The 25,574-nt window shown below is 40.6% G+C and overlaps 1 protein-coding gene across 1 annotated transcript in view; it reads left to right on the top strand.

Moving 5' to 3' along the window:
- peak1 (pseudopodium-enriched atypical kinase 1) overlaps positions 1 to 25,574 on the top strand; it is a 186,723-nt gene that overhangs the window by 31,569 nt on the left and 129,580 nt on the right. Inside the window, exon 2 of the mRNA XM_061720833.1 lies at positions 7,277 to 7,352. The gene's annotated coding sequence lies outside the window, so the exon portion shown is untranslated. The remainder of the gene's footprint in view (positions 1 to 7,276; positions 7,353 to 25,574) is intronic.

Here is a 25,574-nt window from a genome sequence, read left to right as displayed (position 1 = left end):
TTTCTTTCTTTCTTTTCTTGCTCATTTCTTTCTTTCTTTCTTTCTTTCTTTCTTTCTTTTCTTGCTCATTTCTTTCTTTCTTTCTTTCTTTCTTTCTTTCTTTCTTTCTTTCTTTCTTTCTTTCTTTCTTTCTTTCTTTTCTTGCTCATTTCTTTCTTTCTTTTCTTGCTCATTTCTTTCTTTCTTTCTTTCTTTCTTTCTTTCTTTCTTTCTTTCTTTCTTTCTTTCTTTTCTTGCTCATTTCTTTCTTTCTTTCTTTTCTTGCTCATTTCTTTCTTTCTTTCTTTCTTTCTTTTCTTGCTCATTTCTTTCTTTCTTTCTTTTCTTGCTCATTTCTTTCTTTCTTTCTTTCTTTCTTTCTTTCTTTCTTTCTTTCTTTCTTTCTTTCTTTCTTTCTTTCTTTCTTTCTTTCTTTTCTTGCTCATTTCTTTCTTTCTTTTCTTGCTCATTTCTTTCTTTCTTTTCTTTCTTTCTTTCTTTCTTTCTTTCTTTCTTTCTTTCTTTCTTTCTTTCTTTCTTTCTTTCTTTCTTTCTTTCTTTCTTTCTTTCTTTCTTTCTTTTCTTGCTCATTTCTTTCTTTCTTTCTTTCTTTCTTTCTTTCTTTCTTTCTTTCTTTCTTTCTTTCTTTCTTTCTTTCTTTCTTTCTTTCTTTCTTTCTTTCTTTCTTTCTTTCTTTCTTTCTTTCTTTCTTTCTTTCTTTCTTTCTTTCTTTTCTTGCTCATTTCTTTCTTTCTTTTCTTGCTCATTTCTTTCTTTCTTTCTTTCTTTCTTTCTTTCTTTCTTTCTTTCTTTCTTTCTTTTCTTGCTCATTTCTTTCTTTCTTTCTTTTCTTGCTCATTTCTTTCTTTCTTTCTTTCTTTTCTTGCTCATTTCTTTCTTTCTTTCTTTTCTTGCTCATTTCTTTCTTTCTTTCTTTCTTTCTTTCTTTCTTTCTTTCTTTCTTTTCTTGCTCATTTCTTTCTTTCTTTTCTTGCTCATTTCTTTCTTTCTTTTCTTGCTCATTTCTTTCTTTCTTTCTTTCTTTCTTTCTTTCTTTCTTTCTTTCTTTCTTTCTTTCTTTCTTTCTTTCTTTCTTTCTTTCTTTCTTTCTTTCTTTTCTGGCTCATTTCCTTCCTTCCTTCCATAAATCAGTTTTACACAAAAACATCATCAACAGGAAATTATCGTTTTTACCGTGAGATACAAATTCTAACCGTGGGGATTGTTTTGATGGTTTACCGTGAACGGTAAAATATCACCCATTCCTCCCAACCGGATCCGAGTATTGGTTTCAGCCGGAGATCAAAGGTCACACGTGCACGCTGCCCAGGGCTCGTCTCCAAACCATTAAAATCTTATCTCCAACTAAACGCGGTCACAGGTTCGTCTTTCACTTTCGCTCTCAGAGTAATCATTGCCCAAACTTTATCTGTGAACGGTGCCGTCACTCCCCCCTAATGACGGCGAGTAGCTGCCTGCCGCTCCGCTCCGTATCTCTGCCGATTAGTGTCGCTTAACCGCCATAAAACACTCGAGCTGCCTTTAATAGCTGGGTTATATGTGTGAAGGACCAAGCCAGTTAAGCACGAGGACACCAAGATATTTTAAAGAAAAAGAGGGTTTTATTACCAAAATAACTTTACAAGATGGGCCTTTAAAAGAGGTGAAAGCAACTAAACAATAACAGCCACCACACTGGAACTAAAGCAAACTGACCTGAACAAAGGCACACAAGGAACTGAAATACTGGCTCATCAGACCAGTGACACATAGCCGTAAAACACTAAACACTGTTAACAAATAATCTAAACAAACAGTGGATGGCAGTGGCTCTAACTTAATTCCTTAATATAAAATTGAGTGTCTGCCACCCCCTGAGCCGCGGCTCGCCGCACCAATAAACCAGAAAGAAACAAAAGTTGAATATACAAAGTAAACCAAATGTGCGCACTACAAATGGAAGTGATGCATTTCAACATAATATAAATAAAGGTGTGTATAAAATAAACCAAAGCTTGATGTCATTTATAGCTGTGGGGCTGCAGGTGCGACAAAGGTACTGCATTCAGGACAAAAGTACTGCATGCAGAGCAAAAGTACTGCATTTAGGACAAATGTACTGCATGCAGGACAAAAGTACTGCATTCAGGACAAAAGTACTGCATGCAGAACAAAATTAATGCATTTAGGACAAATGTACTGCATGCAGAGCAAAAGTACTGCATTTAGGGGCCCTGGATAGCTCAGTGGGTTGGGCGGGTGCCATTTGTAGAGTCTGTAGTCCTTGTGCAAACAAAAAGTCCAAACAAAAGTTGAATATACAAAGTAAACCAAATGTGCGGGCTACAAATGGAAGTGATGCATTTCAACATAATATAAATAAAAGGTGCAAAATAAACCAAAGTGTCACTGCTTGATGTTACCGCCATTTATAGCTGTGGGGCTGCAGGTGGGACAAAAGTACTGTATTCAGGACAAAAGTACTGTATTCAGGACAAAAGTACTGTATTCATGACAAAAGTACTGTATTCAGGACAAAATTACTGCATGTAGAGCAAAATTACTGCATTCAAAACAATATTACGGCATTCAAGACAAAAGTACTGCATTCAGGACAAAAGTACTGCGTTCAGGACAATAGTACTGCATTCAGAATAAAAGTAGGTCTACTGTTTTTAGGGCAAAAGTACGATGTGCAAAACAAAAGTACTGCATTTAGAATAAAAGTACTGCATTTAGAATAAAAGTACTGCATTTAGAATAAAAGTACTGCATTTAGAATAAAAGTACTGCATTTAGAACGAAAGTACTGCATTCAAAACAATATTACGGCATTCAGGACAAAAGTACTGTATGTACTGTAGGACAAAAGTACTGCATGCAGAGCTTTTAAAATGATATTAGTGGTATTTTAAATGACCAGTCTGTCTCTCCGTCTCTCTCTACATGAAACATCCAGACGGTTTATAGTAACCAAATATTGACCTGTGACAACCGTCACACCTGTATTTGTTCCCACAGCCCCCCCTGACCCTCCGACAGGAAACCAGCAGTCCTGCTGGTTATGTATTAAAGTCATGTTCGCCCCCCCCCCCAGCCCGGCCACAGCTGAGCTTTACACTAACAATCCCTTATATAGCTGCTTCTCCTGCAGCCCCGGGCCCAAACCACAATACCAGAGTTCTGCCTGCATTTTCGGTCCATTTTGGTTTTTAATTTTTGAGCATTTTTTGCAAATGTAACCCCAAGACAGTATATAAAGTAATGAAATATAGACAATTTATGCAATTATAACCTGACACTTTAATATTTTCATACCTTTAAACATATTTAAAGGCAAAAACATGGCACCAGTTATTCTCGTGTCCAACAAAACATTCCTTTGTTGGGGATAAACAAAAAAATAACCAAAAGTTGTAATGTAATGATGAAAAATACATAAATAAATAAAAGGAAAAAAAAAAAAAAAAAAACGATCTTTAGACATATGAATAGATTTTTAGGAATTAATATGAGAATCGATTTAGAATTGGGAAATGGATTTTTTCAACACAGGCCTAGACGTGACGGGGGTGTTGTGGAGGACGGGTTGGGAGCGGGAGCTCGTTAGCCCACTGGCATCGCTAATGCGCCAGCGCTCCGGCGGCCCGACCTGACTGTTCCTGTTTCTGAAGATGATCAAGCATCAAGTCTCTGCTTTTGGTGCAGCGTGATCTCATCCCGGAAAAAACGGCCCTGACCACAAAGAAAAGTCATAAAAACGATTCCATGCCTAATGGCGAGACTCATTAGATATTTGTGAGATGATGTGCAGAGATTTTCTTAGCAACCATGGTTCTGTCCCTCGGAGCCAAACTGGCCCCGTCTTGAGAGAAGACGGAGCGTCTGGGTGACAGCAGCATCTTGATCTGTTTACTGACCAGAAAAGGCCACATTTGAATGTACTTACCCAGTTTATTAGTCTCTCATGTCCCAGTTCTTCCCCATTTTAAGCTTTATTTTCTGTTTTTCAGTCAAACGCATGAATCTGGCAAGGCAAGGCAAGTTTATTTGATTGTGTATCAGTGAAGGGAATTAATCTGTGGAACAACTGCAAAGATGAAATGAAATCATGCAAATCACTAAGTAAGTTTAAACAAATCTTTGAAATCAATAGTCTTTATGGATACAAAACGGAAATGGACACATGAACTGACAGCCAGTGACCAAAGTGCCTTGCTCAGCTCAACCACTTTTTATTTTCTTTTATGCTTTTCTTTTAGAAGTTCTGTGAAATGAAGAAATGGTAAAAACAGAACATTAGAAGGGGTAGGACTAGAAAAGTTTTTTGAAACTTCATCCTACACCCGTTCAAACAGGAAATATTTATCTACATATAGATTTTGTCTCTTTAATTTGCTTTGTTTTGCTTATGTTTTTTTTTTTTTTTTTTTTGGTATATACATTTTATGTATTCTGATAATTTTTTTGTTTTTGTTTTAACCTGTTTTGAATAAATAATTAAATGAAAAAAAAATGAAAATGAAAAATTTATATAGCACAATTCAACATAAGGTAATTCAAAGTGCTTTACATCAACATTAAAAGCGGCAAGAGTAAATAACAAATAAAATGATTAAAGCTGCAAGCAGCGATGAACGGGCCCTCGCACTCACGGCCACCGCCCCCCATAAGCATATCAGAAATGACACCACCCACGACTTCCTATGTCAAACCATGCCGAAGTTATGCCGAAGCAGAAAATAGGGACAACCAATCAGAAGAAGGGGCGGGGCTAATTCAGGCCAATGAAGGTCAAGGACTCCATAAAGAATCTGATGAAACCACCCACGACTCTCTATGTCAAACCATTCAAAAGTTATGGCAGAGAAAAGTATTCTAGGGGGCGCTGTTGAGCCGTTAGGCCACGCCCATTTATGCAAACCATGAAATATCAAATTTATCGCCAAGTCTGGCTTGCATGCAAAATTTGGTGACTTTTGGAGAACTATCAAATATGGACCAATCACATGAAGGGGGGTCACGCCTTTTGGCGTCTAGCGGCGCCACGGTAACACTTTTGAAAGAGAAAAGTAATGCGTGGTGTCGCAGGATGGAGACGCACATTTTGATGTATAACACACCTGGGTGCACGTTACGGTTTGGGCTGAATTAACTGCCGAAGGAATGGCATAAATTTCGCCAAAATGACACAATTTATTCAAAATGGCCGACTTCCTGTTCGGTTTTGGCCATGGCGCCAAGAGACTTTTCTTTTAGTTGTGACATGATACAGGTGTGTAGCGATTTTCGTGCATGTACGTCAAACCGTATTGTGGGGCTTGAGGCACAAAGTTTTCCGGGGGGCGCTGTTGAGCCATTTTGCCACGCCCATTAATGCAAACCATGAAAGATCAAATTTATCGCCAGGCCTGGCTTGCATGCCAAATTTGGTGCCTTTTGGGGAACTATCAAATATGGACCAATCAGATGAAGGGGGGGTCCGCTTGTTGGCGTCTAGCGTCGCCACGGTAACACTTTTGAAAGAGAAAAGTAATGCGTGTAGTCGCAGGATGGAGACGCACATTTTGATGTATAACACATCTGGGTTCACGATACGGTTCGGGCTGAATTAACTCTTGAAAGAATGGCATATATTGCTCCAAAATTACGCAATTAATTCAGAATGTTCAAAATGGCCGACTTCTTGTTCGGTTTCGGCCATGGCGCCAAGAGACTTTTCTTTAAGTTGCGACATGATACAGGTGTGTACCGATTTTCGTTCATGTACGTCAAACCGTATTCTGGGGCTTGAGGCGCAAAGTTTTTTCTGTCTGAACCAACCAGATGAAGGGTGGCCGCGCTTTTTGGCGTCTAGCGTCGCCACGGTAACGCTTTTGAAAGAGAAAAGTAATGCGTGTAGTCGCAGGATGGAGACGCACATTTTGATGTATAACACACTTGGGTGCACGTTACGGTTCGGGCTGAATTAACTTTCGAAGGAATGGCATAAATTTCGCCAAAATGACACGACTAATTCAAAATGGTCGACTTCCTGTTCGGTTTCGGGCATGACCCCAAGAGACTTTTGTTTAAGTTGTCCCATGATACAGGTGTGTAGCGATTTTCGTGCATGTACGTCAAACCGCATTCTGGGGCTTGAGGCACAAAGTTTTCAAGGGGGCGCTGTTGAGCCATTTTGCCACGCCCATTAATGCAAACCATTAAATATCAAATTTTTCGCCAGGCCTGACTTGCATGCAAAATTTGGTGACTTTTTGGGCACGTTTAGGGGGGCAAAAAGGCCCTCCTTTTGTCAGAAGAATAAAGAAAGAAAGAAAGAGAGAAAGAAAAATTCCTACAGATACAATAGGGCCTTCGCACTGAAGGTGCTCGGGCCCTAATAAGAAAAGAGGTAAAATAATAAAAAGCACAAGCTGTTAAAAAGTAAGGGCAGTAAAGTACAGCAGGTACATCTCATTCTTACAATGGCAAGAATTACGTTTCTATACGATCAAAACTAGGAATGGGTGATATTTTACCGTTCACGATAAACTGTCAAAAAAATTCCCCATTGATTTATGGTTCTGCGTTAAATCGATGCACAACATACGTGTGCGTGAAGGAAGAAAGAAAGAAAGAAAGAAAGAAAGAAAGAAAGAAAGAAAGAAAGAAAGGAGCCTGAAAGAAAGAAGGATAAATTCCCGTTGATACGTGTTTGTGTAACAAACATGGAGGATCTGAGTCATTCCAGTTTTTCATTACAGGTGTAACTCATTTAATTGTTTTTTATCAATTCAATTTAATTGGTGTAGTTTAGTATTTAGTATCTTTTAGAGCAGTGATTTGGCTCCAAAGACTGAATGTGGTGATAGATTTATAGTTACAAAGGTGGAGTTGAATTGGTATTTTTTTTATCGTCATTTTTATCGCTATCGGGATAAATGCCAGAAATTATCGTGATACATTTTTTAGTCCATACCGCCCATCCCTAGTCAAAACGTACAAAGACCGGGTCAAATACAGTATTACAAAAGTAATCTGTGCCGATTTGTGCGGTGAATTAAACCAATTTGACAATTCTATGTCACAATGCCTTCATTCATATCTGTAACTTTGCGCGATTTTCAAAAATCTTCAAGTATTTAATTTAAGAGTAGACTTAAATAGAAAATAAAGTGAAATAAATGTATAAGAGAAGAGGTCAAATAACAAAAAGCACAAGTTGTTAAAAAACAACATCCGTTCACTTTCTGTGGGCTGTAACGCTGTGAAACTGAAACCTGCCGTCTTCACATCCCACTCTCTGTTTCTGCAGGACCTGACGATGCCCCGCCGCTCCCACTGAACCGGCAACAGAACCGGAGGCAGCAGGGACCCACCCGGCCTGGCAGGTGAGCCGGGACACAAGTCCCTAGCTTTTCTTTCTCTTTTCTTTTCTCCTTGGCTGAGCAGTCGCTTTTATGCACCCTTGTTTACATTTGGATGTAATCTCTTTGAATATAAAAAACCAACGGACTTCTCCACCGGTTGATTTCTTTGGAGGGTCGGTCGGCTCGTTGGTACTGATTTGGGAATCTGTTCAAATGGAAAAACACTTGATTAATCAGGAAAAAGAAGAAAAAAAGCTTCTCCAGGCTGGTTTTGATGTACGGAAGAGTATCAGGGCCATGCAGGAGAAAAAATATTTGAGAGGGGAAGATTTTTTTTTATTGTGCACTTAGAGAAAAAAGTGGAAATGTCGAGAAAAAAGTGGAAATGTCGAGATTAATGTTGAAATACAATTTCAAGAAAAAAGTCGAAATGTTGAGATTAATATTGAAATACAATTTCGAGAAAAAATTTGAAATGTCAAGAATAATGTTGAAATACAAAGTTGAGAAAAAAGTCGAAATGTCGAGATTAATATTGAAATACAATTTTGAGAAAAAAGTCGAAATGTCGACATTAATGTTGAAATACAATTTCAAGAATAAATTCGAAATTTCGCCTTTTTTCTCAACATTTCGACTTTATTCACGAAATTTTGACTTTTCTTGACATTTTGACCTTTTTCTCAAAAATTGTACTTCAACATTAATCTCGACATTTAGATTTTTTTCTCAAAGTACATAATGAAAAAAAAAATCTTCCTCCTCTAAAATATTATTTTTTATGTTTCTCCTTCCTGGCCTTCGTTGGTACTGATTTGGGAATCTGTTCAAATGGAAAAACACTTGATTAATCAGGAAAAAGAAGAAAAAAAGCTTCTCCAGGGCCATGCAGGAGAAAAAATATTTGAGAGGGGAAGATTTTTTTTTTATTGTGCACTTCGAGAAAAAAGTCGAAATGTCGAGATTAATGTTGAAATACAATTTCAAGAATAAAATCGAAATTTTGCCTTTTTTCTCAACATTTCAACTTTATTCACGAAATTTTGACTTATCTCGACATTTTGACTTTTTTCTTGAAATTGTACTTCAACATTAATCTCGACATTTTGACTTTTTTCTCAAAGTGCATAATGAAAAAAAAAATCTTCCTCCTCTAAAATATTATTTAAATTTTTCTCCTGCCTGGCCGTCGTTGGTATTGATTTGGGAATCTGTTCAAATGGAAAAACACTTGATTCATCAGGAAAAAGAAGAAAAAAAGCTTCTCCAGGCTGGTTTTGATGTCCTTCACGTGGTGATTCTTGGTATTTGTAGTTTTTGACGCTGGTTCATGAAGGTCACGCTCTGCATCTCAGTTTCTGTCTCCTCAAACTTTCTCTGGACCTAAAAAGGCAGTCACATTTGTCAAACTGCTCGGCGTCTAAACTTTCTCTTCGTGGGAGAGCTGGTGTTTGTCTGAATAAGCTCGCGTCCGGAACGCAGCTGTATTTATTCACAAGTCAGACTTCTGCTCATGGAGTCGTGTTTAGATCATTGGGTGGATATGGAGAAGTTTCTCTCGCTACATGTGCTCATCCTCTCTTTCGGGGAAGTGATTTCATCCGCCGTGACTCTGTGATTGCAGCTATTTCTGGACGTGCTTTGTTTTGGCTTTGTTGGGGAGCTTCGGGCGCTTTGACGGTTCAGGAGAACACGGTTGTCACTGCTACTCATTAGTTTCACATGTTTTGCAGATTTCCATTCCCTCTTCCCTCCTCTCCCTCCATACTTCACCTCGTCTGATTTTCTGCTCTTGTTATATGTCCATGCTCGTGGACGTGTAGGGAGAGCTGGACAAACACCCCTCGTGATGTCATCACCAGTGCTTCTTAGGCCTCTTTTTCCTCATACGGCCAGTACTGGAGTTGAGGGAGGATGAGGGGGGATGGCATTCCCCCCTGAAATAAAAAAGGTCCAAATCATCCTCCCTGTAAAACTGACATCCCTCCTTTCCATCCCTTATGTCAATTCATCAATGAATGTGGTTTTACTGCTATTTCAACATTTAGAGTCATCACCAGAAAAATAACACCAGAAAAATAACTTATTTGACCATTTTCAATTTCTGTTATCTTCTTATTACAAGCAAAAAAAATCTTGTTCCACTGGCAGATTTTTCTACTTATTTTAAGTGAAAATCTACTTGAAACAGGTGAAAATTGTTCTTTTTTCCAGTGATGAGTCTTGTTTTAAGTGTAATGAGATTTTTTTTTACTAAAATGAGACATTTTAACTAGAAATAAGACAAATATTCTTGTTAAGATTGTGAGTTTTTGCAGTGATCCATGTTACTTATCCTGTGAAGGACAGAGTCATATTGATAAGTTCAGAAAAGTGTTTTTTATTGTTGTGTTTTGATGTATTTGATGTAAGCCCAGTGGATATTTAAAGCTTACAGAAGGCTGCATTTAACTGCTGCTATGTCATTCCTGCAGTATTTCTGCAGGTGTTTTGGTCACTGCTATTATTTGTAATATATTATATTATTTGTAATCAGCACAGATTATCTGTCCCCATATGATAAAATCCACCATCCCCCCTGATTTTATTTTACAACTTGAGTACTGCATACGGCACAGCGCCGTGTTGCACATGGGCGAAAGGAACAAGCCTGGGAAGCCAGCTGGACACGCCCACCTTTAGTTAGCCGTTTTAGCTTGGCTGATTTAGCCTGTGCTAAGGTATGATGCTAATTCATGCAACTCTACATTCATTCAGATAAAATCGGTTTGAAATTACATCTGAAACGAGTGTTACCAGAGCTTAACCGAGGTCTAGCAGAGCTCAAGGTGGAAAACTCCGACGTGAATTTAAGTGGCGCTTCTGAATATTATAGTGGCTTTTGGCCGACGCCGTTGTCGTGGTCTGGGATTGTCGAGGCCTTTTCCCAGATGACCAGCCAACCCTCATTTTTGGGTGCCTTCCCTTCATCAAACATGGAGGCGGAGAAGTGACTTTCACGGTTGGAGACGGCGGTGATGAGTTTTTGGATTTTGACCAGTGTAATAGTTCATTGTTTAGGCCAGTGGTTCCCAAACTGGGGGGCGCGCCCCCTAGGGGGGGCGCAGCATTATTGCAGGGGGGGCGCGGCGAGGTTGGAAGGTAGATTCAGTTTAAAAAAAAATAAATAAATATTTATTTCTTTAAGATTTGGCCGGAAATAGGGGGAAGAGAGAAGGGGAATGACATGAAGTGATGGTCTGGCCGGCGGGAATCTAACCGGGGACCTGCAGCTTCCGGCCCCACAACTACCCGGTGCTACTGAGGTAGATGCATGTGGTAATCTGTCACCTGCAACCCCGGTTTGAGAGGATCTGTAACATGAACAAGCCAACCTCACTCACTGAAAAGATGTGGGGATTAAAACGGACATTTTTGCAGAGCAATTGTTGAGATTTTGATTATTTGTTTAGCTGTTGTTGCTGGTTTTTTTTCCTCAGGGAGCTGGGTATTTTTGGAAATAAATATGTTGAAAGTAATGCATACTGTATTGTACAGTAAAGAGGAAAAAAGAGAAATGTGTTGCACACATGAAGCAAGCCCACTCACATCACTGAAAAGATGTGGGGATTAAAGGTGTCATGTTTGTAGAGCAAATGTTCAGATTTTGGCTCCTGTTTGTTGTTGTTTCAATCTCTGGGAGCTGGTCAGGTTGAAAATCTATTTTTACAGAGATTGACAGTTTTTTCGCACATATGTTCAATATATGAAATAAATTGCAGTCGCATTTGAATGCAAAAGATGTGTGTGTCTGTGTTGGGGTGGGGGGGGGGCGGTGGTGCTCGAAAATTCTGTTACGTACAAAAGGGGGGCCTGGCAAAAAAGTTTTGGGAACCACTGGTTTAGGCTCTATCTGTGTAGCCGCAACCTGATTGGCTGAGGCATGCGTTGATGGAGCAATCATTTCAGCAACAGATGATATCACCCTGTTCAGAGACTATGGAGATGGATGGATGGGTGGATACCATGGATGGATGGATAGATAGATAGATAGTAGGGGTGTAACGATACACTAATCTCACGATAACGATACGATATTATAGCAGTATTTTTTTAACAACCTTGAATGTAGTCATGAGGAAATTGTCTTTTATTTGAAAGACACAAAATACAAAACAATACTGTGCGTTTGCCCTATTGTTACAGTTTGTAATGCTTTATAACTGTTTAAGTTTTAAAGAGAAAGCCAGGCCAAACATTTTCCACAAACTGAACTAAAAGTAAATGTCAGGTTTGCATTATGATCTTCAGTTTCAGACAAGTACAAATATTTAACCACAAACTGAATAGTTTCTCTCATGTATGATTTGACTTTTTTCTTTTCCAGAAATTTAACAACTAAAATTAAATAAATAAATACAAGTAAATAAATACATACAATTTTACATCATAAAAAGATTGATTCGTGCTCACCTTATAAGTGTAAGAGGAGATTTATTTTTGTTAAGAAGATTATTTTGGTAATTCAGGGTTGATTATTTTATAAATCTATTCTTTATATTCTGATGTAAATCAGGGACTATAATGACACTAGTCAGTTTATCTGTAGTGATTAGTCTGTTTTAGATTGGGCGGAGTGATACGCCACAGTACGGCACTAGGTGCTGTGTTGATGTTCTAAAATCCTACACTGTTGAGGGACATTAAAGTACACTGGAACTCAGCAGAAGTTGTCCCCGTGTTTATCCTACTCACCACCCCAAAAATGTTTAATTTAATAAGGTAAGGCTTCACTCTACACCAGCCTTACATTAGTAAAAGTTCAGAGCTCAAAACCCCCAAGAGTCCCGTGATCGGGACCAAAACGGGACTAGTTTCTTCTGAGCGGAGGAAGATTTTGGTCCGCGGGTCGAGGCGCGGTCGGATGTGCGTTTCTAGTCAACACAATAGATTAATATTAATAACCCAATATCGCGATACAGTTTGTCACCTCCACGACACGTATTGTGACATTTTTGTATCGCAAAATTTCGTGGCACGATATATTGTTACACCCCTAATAGATAGATAGATAGATAGATACCATAGATAGATTACGTCGTGGATAGATGGATACCATGGATAGATAATGATTTGTTCAAAAAGCTTCAAAAATGTCCTGTTTGTTGCTAAAAGGGGTTGTGCGTATTTTAAATTATGTGTTTTCTTTTGAAAAAGCGCCAGTTTAATAAAATATTGATTCATTGGTTTAATTGACAATAATAACGCAGGATTTTAGGCAGCAGGTTTTAGGTGTAGCTCTGCTTCAGCCGAACACTGACACACTTGTTTGGACCTGGATGACGGGCCGGTGCTGATCCGGTCATGTTAACGGGGGCTGAGCCGGAGCAGGGGAACCTCTAAACACGCAGCACTAAGTGGGTCCTCCATGAGGACCACCGGCCTGTTTCCACAACAATCTAAGCTCTTTTTTCTTCTTCTTGTTCTGGTACTTATTTTGGCAACAGCTGGAAGAGAGAGATTGTTTCATTAAAAACCTTTTGAAGGCTGAGGAGTTGTTTGATGTGCTACTTCCCCAACCCTCCACCGAGATCTCTTTTGTTTAGTTAAGACGATGACTGACAGGACTGTGTAGGAAATAAATCTGGAGCCCTTTCTAACCAGAGCTACCTTTGATTAGCAAGAACACGTTATAAACCTGGTCTGACTGATTAGTGCCAGATTCAGTTTTCATCACCAACCACCTTCATTTCTGGGCTGATCGTGGGGGATTGTGGGTGTTGATTAGGAATGGGTGATATTTTACCGTTCACAATAAACCGTCAAAAAAATTCCCCACGGTAAGAATTTGTCATCTCGCGGTAAAAACGATAAATTCCCGTTGATGACGTTTTTGTGTAAAGCTGGATTTATGTTCTGTATTAAAGGGAAAGTTCGTTTTTTTACAACCTGGACCTTATTTCTGGCATTTTTTATGGTCGTATACTCACCCAGAGGTGTTTGGTGTCATTTGGAGTCCATCGGAAGATATTAGGAGTTTTTTGTGAGCCCCTTCTCCATATAACGGTAGCGCCTGGGGCACAGAGGGACACAGACGATGCAGCGTCTAAATAACACATGATTGCCGCGAAACTCTTCATTTCTTTTATGAATCACTAGATCTGCTTCCAGGACCTGTTGTAACATTGTGGCGCTGTCTGTGTAACAAATAAATCAGTTTGTAAACAAGACCTCTGAACTCATGACGTCATCTCTGTGCGTGCACTCTGTCCTCCGTTCAGTGAGCTCTTCAGCCGTATACTCTGGCTCAAAACGGTAAGGACGTCCATCATATTCAAAGTCGTCGTCCACAACCTCAGAATTTGACAAATATTCAGACATGTTTCAAATAACTAACAGTAAACTAACAGTAGTGAACTCCAGCTGTACACAGAGCTGTGTCTGCGATGCGCACACAGAGATGACGTCATGAGTTCAGAGGTCTTGTTTACAAACTGATTTATTTATTTTATTTATTACAAAGACAGCGGCACAATGTTACAACAGGTCCTGGAAGCAGATCTAGTGATTCATAAAAGAAATGAAGAGTTTCGCGGCAATCATGTGTTATTTAGACGCTGCATCGTCTGTGTCCCGCTGTGCCCCGTTCACTACCGTTATATGGAGAAGAGGCTCGCAAAAAACTCTTAATATCTTCCGAAGGACTCCAAATGACACCAAACACCTCTGGGTGAGTATACGACCATAAAAAATGCCAGAAATAAGGTCCAGGTTGTAAAAAACCGAACTTTCCCTTTAAATCCAAGGAAGGAAGGAAGGAAGGAAGGAAGGAAGGAAGGAAGGAAGGAAGGAAGGAACCTGAAAGAAAGAAGGAAGGAACCTGAAAGAAAGAAGGAAGGAACCTGAAAGAAAGAAGGAAGGAACCTGAAAGAAAGAAGGAAGGAACCTGAAAGAAAGAAGGAAGGAGCCTGAAAGAAAGAAGGAAGGAGCCTGAAAGAAAGAAGGAAGGAGCCTGAAAGAAAGAAGGAAGGAGCCTGAAAGAAAGAAGGAAGGAGCCTGAAAGAAAGAAGGAAGGAGCCTGAAAGAAAGAAAGAAATGAGCCTGAAAGAAAGAAAGAAATGAGCCTGAAAGAAAGAAAGAAAGAAAAGGATAAATTCCCGTTGATGAGGTTTTTGTGTAACAAACATGGCGGATCTGAGAGAGAGATAGATTTATAGTTAAAAAGATGGAGTTGAATTGGTATTTTTTTATCGTCATTTTTATCGTTATCGGGATAAATGCCAGAAATTATCGTGATACATTTTTTAGTCCATACCGCCCATCCCTAATGTTGATATGGAGATTCTGGGACAACTCTGTCTCTTGTGCCACCAGTGTGACGAGATTGAAATATCTTTTTAAACTAGGCCTGTAGCGACTTCAAAATATCGTTGGCGTCATATTTTGTCATCGACGCATCACCACGCACACGTGGGTCAACAAAACAAACTTTGCAGGATGGAGACTGAAACTGCAACCTCCTCACAGCCCAATAAAGTCCTTCAAAAAGCCCTAAGTCATCAAAAGTCTGTGAATACTTCAAATTTAGTCCCAAACGCCTTTTGGAGTTGATACTAGACCAGCAAAACAGCATCTAAACCGAAGGGACCCCCTTGTTTCTCGTGGACGGGACAATAATAATTGCAAAAACGAAAGTCACATGATCAAATTATGGTATGTATTAGATCCTTTAATTGATGTTTTCTGGTCATAACTCTGTTGACCGTCATAAAAAACGTTGTTTTCTTTTTTTTAAGCAGAAGCTAAAGTGCCACCGGAAAATGACTACCAAAAACAACTTCTTTTTTAGTTCCATTCGCCACATTCTTTTGGTGATTAGATGCTTTTATGTAATAAAAATATGTAATTTAGTATGAAACAGTGCCCTGTTTTATCCAAATATCTTATTTTTAACGTGTTATTTTTAACACATTTGGAGAATATTTAAGAACTGACTCATTTAACTCTTTTAAATTTTTTATGCTCACCCTTATTTTTATTGGATCTTACTGCTCTGTTTTATACTTAGTTTATCCTTTTTTATCATATTTTATTTTTGTTTAATCTCATGTTTTATCTAAATATTTTAGTCGTTATTTATGGTCTATTTTATACATTTTACTGTCTTATTCCTTTAGTTTTTAATGTCTTGCTTTCTAGACATACTTTTAGGATTTTATGTTATGTTATACTCTTTTAAACTCCTTTAGTGTATTTTATCCTGCTTTCTTGCAGCTTTTAGCTCCAGTGTTTCCTCATGGGGAGCCTCCATGCTGGGAGTGACTCTGGCCTGCAGGGGGTCGTCCTGGGGGTGGTTCTGGCCTGGATGGTGGTGGAGCTCTGCACCACGGCTTCACCGCTGTGGTGTGGACTCCTCTATCCGTCCAGGCCAGGATGGTCTCTGTGCCCCCCCCCATGTAGCTGCGGGCTATGAGACCTCCTGGCGTGGACGGCTCCCTGTTACCGTTTCCTCACCTGGATCCTCTGTGCCTAGCCATGTCTACACCATGTGTCTGCGTGCGTGTCTGTGTGTGTAACCTGGTGAATAGTAGTGTGCTTGTGTCTGCGGGGAGGGGGGAGGGGCATTAATAAGTTTTATGTTTATTTGTTTTATGTTAAGCACTTTGTGTTGCATTATGTGTATGAGAAGTGCTATATTAATCTTTGGTTGTTGGATTCAGACATGAAAACCTTAGAGATGGCAGACCTCACATGCACATCTGACACCTGGACGACTTGGTTGCTGCTTTTACTTCAACTTCAGGAAGAATTGGACAAAATAACGGAAACGTTTTAACGCCAAAGCGACTGACGTGTTGTGAGAAGTTAGGACTGCATTTCTTTGTCTGATTCAGGGGTTGCAACTAGGAATGGGCGATATTTTACTGTTCACGATAAACCGTCAAAAAAATTCCCCACGGTAAGAATTTGTATCTCACGGTAAAAATGATAAATTCCTGTTGATGATGTTTTTGTGTAAAACTGATTTATGATTCTGTGTTAAATCAAGAAAGAAAGGAAGAAAGAAAGAAAGAAAGAAAGAAAGAAAGAAAGAAAGGAAGGAAGGAAGGAAGGAAGGAAGGAAGGAAGGAAGGAAGGAAGGAAGGAAGGAAGGAAGGAAGGAAGGAAGGAAGGAAGGAAGGAAGGAAGGAAGGAAGGAAGGAAGGAAGGAAGGAAGGAAGGAAGGAAGGAAGGAAGGAAGGAAGGAAGGAAGGAAGGAAGGAAGGAAGGAAGGCGAAAATGAAAAAAGGAAGGAAGGCGAAAATGAAAAAAGGAAGGAAGCCGAAAATGAAAAAAGGAAGGAAGCCGAAAATGAAAAAAGGAAGGAAGCCGAAAATGAAAAAAGGAAGGAAGCCGAAAATGAAAAAAGGAAGGAAGCCGAAAATGAAAAAAGGAAGGAAGGAAGGAAGGAAGGAAGCCGAAAATGAAAAAAGGAAGGAAGGAAGGAAGGAAGGAAGCCGAAAATGAAGGAAGGAAGGAAGGAAGCCGAAAATGAAGGAAGGAAGGAAGAAAGGAAGGAAGGAAGCCGAAAATGAAGGAAGGAAGGAAGGAAGAAAGGAAGGAAGGAAGCCGAAAATGAAGGAAGGAAGGAAGAAAGGAAGGAAGGAAGCCGAAAATGAAGGAAGGAAGGAAGAAAGGAAGGAAGGAAGCCGAAAATGAAGGAAGGAAGGAAGAAAGGAAGGAAGGAAGCCGAAAATGAAGGAAGAAAGGAAGGAAGGAAGCCGAAAATGAAGGAAGGAAGGAAGAAAGGAAGGAAGGAAGCCGAAAATGAAGGAAGGAAGGAAGAAAGGAAGGAAGGAAGCCGAAAATGAAGGAAGGAAGGAAGAAAGGAAGGAAGGAAGCCGAAAATGAAGGAAGGAAGGAAGAAAGGAAGGAAGGAAGCCGAAAATGAAGGAAGGAAGGAAGGAAGGAAGGAAGGAAGGAAGCCGAAAATGAAGGAAGGAAGGAAGGAAGGAAGGAAGGAAGCCGAAAATGAAGGAAGGAAGGAAGGAAGGAAGGAAGGAAGGAAGCCGAAAATGAAGGAAGGAAGGAAGGAAGGAAGGAAGGAAGGAAGGAAGGAAGCCGAAAATGAAGGAAGGAAGGAAGGAAGGAAGGAAGGAAGCCGAAAATGAAAGAAGGAAGGAAGGAAGCCGAAAATGAAAGAAAGGAAGGAAGGAGCCGAAAATGAAAGAAAGAAAGAAAGATAAATTCCCGTTGATGACGTTTTTGTATTGGTATTTTTTTTATCGTTATGGGGATAAATGCCAGAAATTATTGTGATAAATGTTTTAGTCCATACCGCCCATCCCTAGTTGCAACATGCTTCATCTTTAGCTTAAACTCTATTTGCAACAAGGCTTAAGGGCAAACGAGCACATTCTAGCTCGTGTTTGTGTTTGCCCTCTTGAAAAAGGGAACGATGTTTGAGTTTTCTGTTGCGTCACACTTTAATCTCTGGGACTGCGTTTAACTTCCTGAGCTCTGTGAAAGTCGATGTTTATCGACCGGCAGTCTGCGTCCATCCATCACGGCGTCACACACTTTACTGACGGCAGCTCTTAAAGCCGCTTCCCTCGCTCTCTGCTGGGATCTCTGATAAATGGATTAGTTTGGGTCCCAAGCTTTTTGCCTCCACAGTTACCGTCGCAACAATGTCAATAAAAGTGCCCTTGCCATCAAGCTTAAAGAGTAAATGATGTCAGGTTTTCCCACCGGGACGCCATCGATGAGGCTTAACTCAATTAAGCCACGTAGAGTCTGGAGCCTCCTGGGAGGAAAGATCCGGACGTGGGATGTCCTTGAAGCCTTGTGTTTCAAACCAGACAAAAATCAACACGGATCAATAAACTGGTTGAAACATCTGGTCCCAGATGTTTCACTACGCCAGGTGGAGTGTGAATGCAAGCAGCTGTTGGAGTTCCCATCGGTGAATACTCTGCTCCCTTTCTCCGGTATAGAGGGTCTGCGTTAGGAATGGGTGATATTTTACCGTTCACGATAAACCGTCAAACAAATCCCCCACAGTAAGAATTTGTATCTCACGGTAAAAATGATAAATTCCCGTTGATGATGTTTTTGTGTAAAACTGATTTATGGTTCTGTGTTTAATCCACGCATAACGTACTGGAAGGAAGGAAGGAAGGAAGGAAGGAAGGAAGGAAGGAAGGAAGGAAGGAAGGAAGGAAGGAAGGAAGGAAGGAAGGAAGGAAGGAAGGAAGGAAGGAAGGAAGGAAGGAAGGAAGGAAGGAAGGAAGGAAGGAAGGAAGGAAGGAAAGATAAATTCCCGTTGATGAGGTTTTTGTGTAACAAACATGGAGGATCTGAGAGCGAGATAGATTTATAGTTAAAAAGGTGGAGTTGAATTGGTGTTTTTTTTTATCGTCATTTTTATCGTTATCGGGTCAATTATCGGCTTAAATTAGCGTCAGTTGGACTTGACAGTGACCCGTACAGTTACCAAGAACCAGTGGTCCATGGACATTAATATTTGGTACAGTTACCAAGAACCAGTGGTCTATGGACATTAATATTTGGTACAGTTACCAAGAACCAGTGGTCCATGGATATTAATATTTGGTACAGTTACCAAGAACCAGTGGTCCATGGACATTAATATTTGGTACAGTTACCAAGAACCAGTGGTCCATGGACATTAATATTTGGTACAGTTACCCCAAGAACCAGTGGTCCATGGACATTAATATTTGGTACAGTTACCAATAACCAGTGGTCCATGGACATTAATATTTGGTACAGTTACCCCAAGAACCAGTGGTCCATGGACATTAATATTTGGTACAGTTACCAAGAACCAGTGGTCCATGGACATTAATATTTGGTACAGTTACCAAGAACCAGTGGTCCATGGACATTAATATTTGATACAGTTACCAAGAACCAGTGGTCCATGGACATTAATATTTGGTACAGTTACCCCAAGAACCAGTGGTCCATGGACATTAATATTTGGTACAGTTACCCCAAGAACCAGTGGTCCATGGACATTAATATTTGATACAGTTACCAAGAACCAGTGGTCCATGGACATTAATATTTGGTACAGTTACCAAGAACCAGTGGTCCATGGACATTAATATTTGGTACATTTACCAAGAACCAGTGGTCCATGGACATTAATATTTGGTACAGTTACCAAGAACCAGTGGTCCATGGACATTAATATTTGGCCACAAATCCAGTTTCCTGATATTTATATGTACTTAATTTCTACGCCGGGAAAATACACGAAGCAAAGCTTGAAGGCTTACAAAAGTCTTGAGGCTTGGTCCGACTTCAAGGCAGCTTTGTTGGCGAAATTAAAGTGATGAGGACACCGAACTTTATGATTTGACCGTTTAACGTTAGCTACCCAAAAAATCCAACATTACCTGATACTAAATGGGACCCGCAAATCAACGTTTTGGTGCCTGGAATCCAGTTGTTTCTGTGAATTGCAGCGATCCATTTGTCTCTCTTAAGCTTTCTTGCTAAATCTATGAGTACAGTCGATCGCACAACAGCTCTTTCCCATTTTAGATGTTTTCGAGTTGATCAAACTGAAAGTCTACGCTGCCACTCAGTCTTTCTGCCACTCAGTCTTTCTGCCACTCAGTGGGCGTAACCCGCTGTGAAGTCGCATCTGTGACGTCATGCGCATTCCCTCTATAAGCTGACTCAGCGGTGTGTGCTTTGGACCTGGACATGTCCTTTCACCCGCTAATCACAAATATCACATTAATTTATTTAGTCCCGAAACAACGCTGACTTTCAGGAAACTCCCAAGCATGCCGAGGTTGTTCCGAGAGGTTGGAGGGACGTCAGTTTCCCAGACGTTGGTCCGAGCCGCGAGTCCTCGCTGCGCTGGAGTCGCCCCGGGCCTTCTCCTCCGGAGTTATGGCTGGAATGTGCTCTCGCATGAGAAGAGTTGTTGTGGCTCTTCCCACTCCTCCGTCAGGATGTCGTCCCGCTTTCCCACCAACGTGCTGCCCTTCTTCAATGAAGAGTCAAGTTGTGTGTAACGCTGGGAGTTTAACTGAGCTTCTCCAAAGGCTTTCTTAGTCATTCTTTCCAGTTTCTGACGACCTCTACGCATTCTTGAGTTTATTAATGGCATCACACACAACCGGGGGTGAAAGTTGGCCGAAACGGCTCAGAGATGGATATTCACAACTGGTCACCACGGCACTTTTAACAGGAAAACACGTCTGCCGGCATTTTCCCAACCCAAACAGCCTGTACGTCGTTTTCATCACCTCTGACTTGTCCAACTTAGGGATGGGCGGTATGGACTAAAAAATGTATCACAATAATTTCTGGCCTTTATCCCGATGACGATAAAAAAATACAAATTCAACTCCACTTTTGTAACTAAAAATCTATCTCGCTCTCAGATCCGCCATGTTTGTTACACAAAAATGTCATCAACGGGAATTTATCCTTCTTTCTTTCCTTCCTTCCTTCCTCCATCTTTCTTTCTTTCTTTCTTTCTTTCTTTCTTTCTTTCTTTCTTTCTTTCTTTCTTTCTTTCTTTCTTTCTTTCTTTCTTTCTTTCTTTCTTTCTTTCTTTCTTTCTTTCTCATTTCCTTCCTTCCTTCCTTTTTCCCTTCCTTCCTTCTTTCCTCCTGCTCTCTCCTTCCTTCTTCCCTTCGTCTTTTCTTCCTTCCTTCCTCCTTTCCTTGTTTTCTCCCTTCCTTCTCCCCTTTCCTTCCTTCCTTCCTTCCTTCCTTCCTTCCTTCCTTCCTTCCTTCCTTCCTTCCTTCCTTCCTTCCTTCCTTCCTTCCTTCCTTCCTTCCTTCCTTCCTTCCTTTTTCCCTTCCTTCCTTCTTTCCTCCTGCTCGCTCCTTCCTTCTTCCCTTCCTCTTTTCTCCCTTCCTTCCTTCTTTCCTCCTGCTCTCTCCTTCCTTCCTTCCTTCCTTCCTTCCTTCCTTCCTTCCTTCCTTCCTTCCTTCCTTCCTTCCTTCCTTCCTTCCTTCCTTCACGTACGTTGTGCGTGGATTTAACGCAGAACCATAAATCAGCTTTACACAAAAAAATAAACGGGGGAATTTATCGTTTATACCGCGAGATGACAAATTAAAACTAAAAATGACAACTAAAAACATCAAGAATGGACGAAGCGACCGCAAGGGAAGCGGTTGTGGTGGTTTCTTGCTCTAAATTAAGAATACTTTCACCCCTGCAAGCAGCTTGTAACTCATCTCCACATTAGACATCCTCAGATTATTACCTTTGCTGTAAACTTGATGAAGCCTGTGAGCGGCAACGTCTGATGACGTGCAGTCCTACTTTAATCTAGCTGTTTCCTATGGAACTCTGTTTGTTGATTCTCTTTATATATACTGTCTGTTTATCTAAAATCAGGAGGAAGTTGGATGGGAAAGTCCCTGACTTCTTAAGAGGAGATCTCATTCCTTCACATGCTATCATATAACCTGTGTTTGAGACGTATTAGTCAATAAGTCCAAAGACTTTAACTTGATCTGCTGTTCCAGCTCCACCCTGGCCTCCACCGTGACCTCCAGCCCTTAGACGGACCGATGTTTCAGCTGTTCGGGCTCCGCTGCTGCCTGTGGGGCTTTGTCTTTAAAGATTTAGAAAAATAAATAAACATAAAAAGAGCAAATTAGGCCTTAATTGTAGCTATTGATGTTGAAAAAAGTTGAAAAACACATTTTGTGGGAGACAGTTGGCAAAAAGTCCCTATTGCAGCAGACAGCAGAAGTTATTTCTTTCTACATTTTTTACAATTATTTACCAGATAAACCCAGCGTGCATTTTAAAGTCCATGATTGAAGGGGCCGCTAACTACCGAAGAATAGGAGGTCAGCGTTGATGAGCCGGCGGTTATTCATAGACCCAAGTGACTTATCTCCAGCAGATGTTCGTTGGGCTCTGCGGCTGACTCAGAGAGCCGCGAGGGCCAAGCGTCGCTCGCATCAAAGCTGCTAAAGTGAATCAGTCGATATGATTTGGCTGGATACATCACCTCACAATCACAGAGAGAACAGAGCGTGCAGGAAATTAGAGACAGGAGAACCGGCAGGTCTGATTACGAATCATCTCCCGATGTTTGGGCATGGTGTTTGACGTGCAGCGTATGAAATGATGGTCCGGTCTCACGGCAGGCTGCTGCTATCCGGCTGGATGATGTGGTGTCCCTGCGGCTGGACAGATCCTGTTCTTCACACCCTCTGTGCTGTGTTTTCTCAGCTGTGTTTACATGCCAGCTCGGTGAGACTTGAAAGGGGGTGAATGCCTGCCTCTGTGCTACTCCTCTGACATCTGTCACGGCTTAACTTTGTCCATTCACCTCTTACGTGGTCCACAGATGCTGCCTCGGAGCTCGTGTGCATACTGGAAATGAGCTTATTTAAAGTAACAAGTAACATGTAACAAGAAAAATGTCCCAAAGTTGCGCTGGCTAGACTAAACTGTTCAAGAATGATGGATGAAAGTTACTTGAAACTATCTACAAAGTATTTAAATTAGATGAATTAGCTGTGGCCTCACCACTAGAGTCACAAACATCAGACATTCAAACATCGCCAAGAGCCTTGGTATGTGGCTTTCTATGTTGTCCCCGTTCCTGCAATAGTTTTCTCCGTCTTTCTCCCATAATCCAAAAACAGAAGACCCTCCCACTCAGAGATGGCAGTACTTGAGGTCCACTCAGCTGTGCATTCACAATGTTCTCATGAATGCACAATAAGGCCCCGTTTCCACATAGCCGGGTATTTACAAAAACGGATATTTCCCCCTCTACGTTTTGAAAAATTCCATCGTTTACACGAGATCGTTTTCAAAATCTCTTCGTTTACACGAATCTGCATAAATACGCTGTTAACGTCATGCCAGCCAATCAGAATCCTGGAAAAAACATCAACAAATGACACGTGTAACTTCCAGTTAAGGCTGATTTATGGTTCCGCGTTACACCAACGCAGAGCCTACGGCGTAGGGTACGCGGCGACGGCACCGTACGGCGCGCATCGCCGCGTACCCTACGCCGTAGGCTCTGCGTCGATCTAACGCGGGACCATAATTCAAGCTTTACTTCCAAGATGAACGAGAGTCTTTCGTTTGGAGTGACAGAGAAGTGGAGTTACTTTTAAGTGTGACTTTACAATATAAAACAGGTAAGATACAAGAAAATATGGTGGCCAAAGTAATTGTAAACACAGGTCGCACACATGACGCTGGTGACGTGTCTGTTGCATAATGTGACGTTCTGAAGCCTAAATCTCCTTTTTCCTCTGTTTAGACGCAAACGTGAAAACAGAGTTTTTGAAAATCTCCACTTTGGCCCCAGTTTTTTAGAAATGATGGTTTTTGGAGACTTTGAGCTCAGTTTTCGTGTAAACGAACGGCCAAAACGCATGAAAACGCCTCCGTTTTTGCTACGTGTAAACGGGGCCTAAGTATGCCCGTTCACAAATCATCAGACTACAGTCCCTTTCCTTGACCACGCCGTCTGTATTTCCCGTATATCCTGTATATCAAGACTCTTATGTCTCTGGTCACCAGCTGCTTTATGGAGTTGGGGATGAACGTTGGTGGTGGTGTTTGCAGGAAGGCGACATCGCCGACATCGAGTTGGCCTGCAGTGGATAACTGGTGCTGGATCCTCCAGGTTGCTAATAGCACGCCAACACAGTCCACTGGTGTCTCAGTTCAAATGGCGTAGTTCAGAGTACAGCCAATCCAGCCGCTTTCTGTCAAACACCCGATGGTATTTTTTTAACTCTTTTGGCTAGGTAATGTGCGATTGGTATATTTTAGTTTGCAGACAAATCAGGTGTTAATCAGCTTTGTGTAGAGTGATGCTGCACTGGATTGTTACTTCTGTGTGTAATCTGTAGCGGCATCGCTTCCATAAAAAACTGGGGACTTTCCAGCTTTCCACAGGGTTCTGTACTGGGACCACTACTTTTAACTCTCCACAAGCTTTTGTTAGGTAGTCACTGTCAGGCACATGGTGCTCATCCATACATATTCATGAAGCCTGTAAACTAACTGCAGGATAATTTAAAAGATAAATACTAGGGCTGTCAGTTTAGCGCGTTACTTAGATTAATGAATTACACTGCTAATTAATTAATTAAATCAAGACTTAATGTTGGTTTAAGCTTTCCATGACATTTTTGGAAGTTGTATCAAAATATTTCGTCTGAGTGTAATAATTATGTATAACGTGTAAAGTGTCTGTAAAAGAAACCTTTTACGGAAACAGTATAAGTGATTGATTGATCTAACTTTAATCGCCGGCAGCCGGAAGCGGTTTTGAATATTACCCGGGTGTAAAGTGATAGATTACTTGAAAGTTTCAGCAGACTGGAAGTTCTGAACCAGGAATGGTAGGAAGACGAGTTCTGGTCTTCCCGTCACATTTTCACACCTCCCATGTGGATGAAATAATCATGACGGGACCAGGTAGGTTCATAATAAAGATGGACAGCTGTGAAAAAGGAGCGCCTGTGTTGAGGGAGACGGCAGATGAGCTGAGGTAATGTCTGAAGATGAGTCATGATTAAGGCACAACGATTACCCAGGAGACATCTGTGGGAGAAGTGCGGCTCCCTCGCCTCCGTACCGGCAGCTGCGATGCTCAACTTCTCACGGACAATTTGGTTTAGTGCTTTGTATGCAAAACATTGTAATTACAAATGTCACTCAAAAGACCAAGATGTGGATATTTAATCTTTGTTAGGAGTGTAAATAACACCACTTTATTTCCCAAATGAACAATGCAGCCAATGATGGGCTGAGTTGGGACAAAAACTTGGATTTGCAAGAGTTATAATGCAGGAAATGATGCAGGTCATAGAAATGCTTCCCCACATGTATACTGGTAAAATTCTGTGTTAATTAACCAAACAGAATTATGTGCATCTGAATTCAACATAGAAATGATAGAATTAAGAAATAAAAACATCACGGATGCGCCGATCCGGTTTTATTATCAGATATTGGAACTAATGTAATTTAAACAAGTTCTCCTTGAATTTAAATTAGTCTACAATGATAGACTTGTGGACTTTTATTGAACCTTTTATTGTCATTGCATATTAGGATTACAGATAAATTACCGTAATCTCCGGGTTTTTTTTGTTTTTTTTGGGACAAATTTAGGTCAGTAATGTTTAACTCAAAGAGACCGAAGGAATCAGGTTTAACAAGTCAGTGGTATTTTATCATCATCAGGTACCGGCCAACCTGCTTTTTTTTTCTTCCATATATTGGTTTATG

Source organism: Cololabis saira, chromosome 5 (assembly GCF_033807715.1).
Source record: "Cololabis saira isolate AMF1-May2022 chromosome 5, fColSai1.1, whole genome shotgun sequence".
In the NCBI taxonomy this organism is placed as follows: Eukaryota; Metazoa; Chordata; class Actinopteri; order Beloniformes; family Belonidae; genus Cololabis; species Cololabis saira.
The sequence above is the reverse complement of the archived record's forward strand: the minus strand, read 5'-3'. Positions and strand labels throughout refer to the sequence as shown.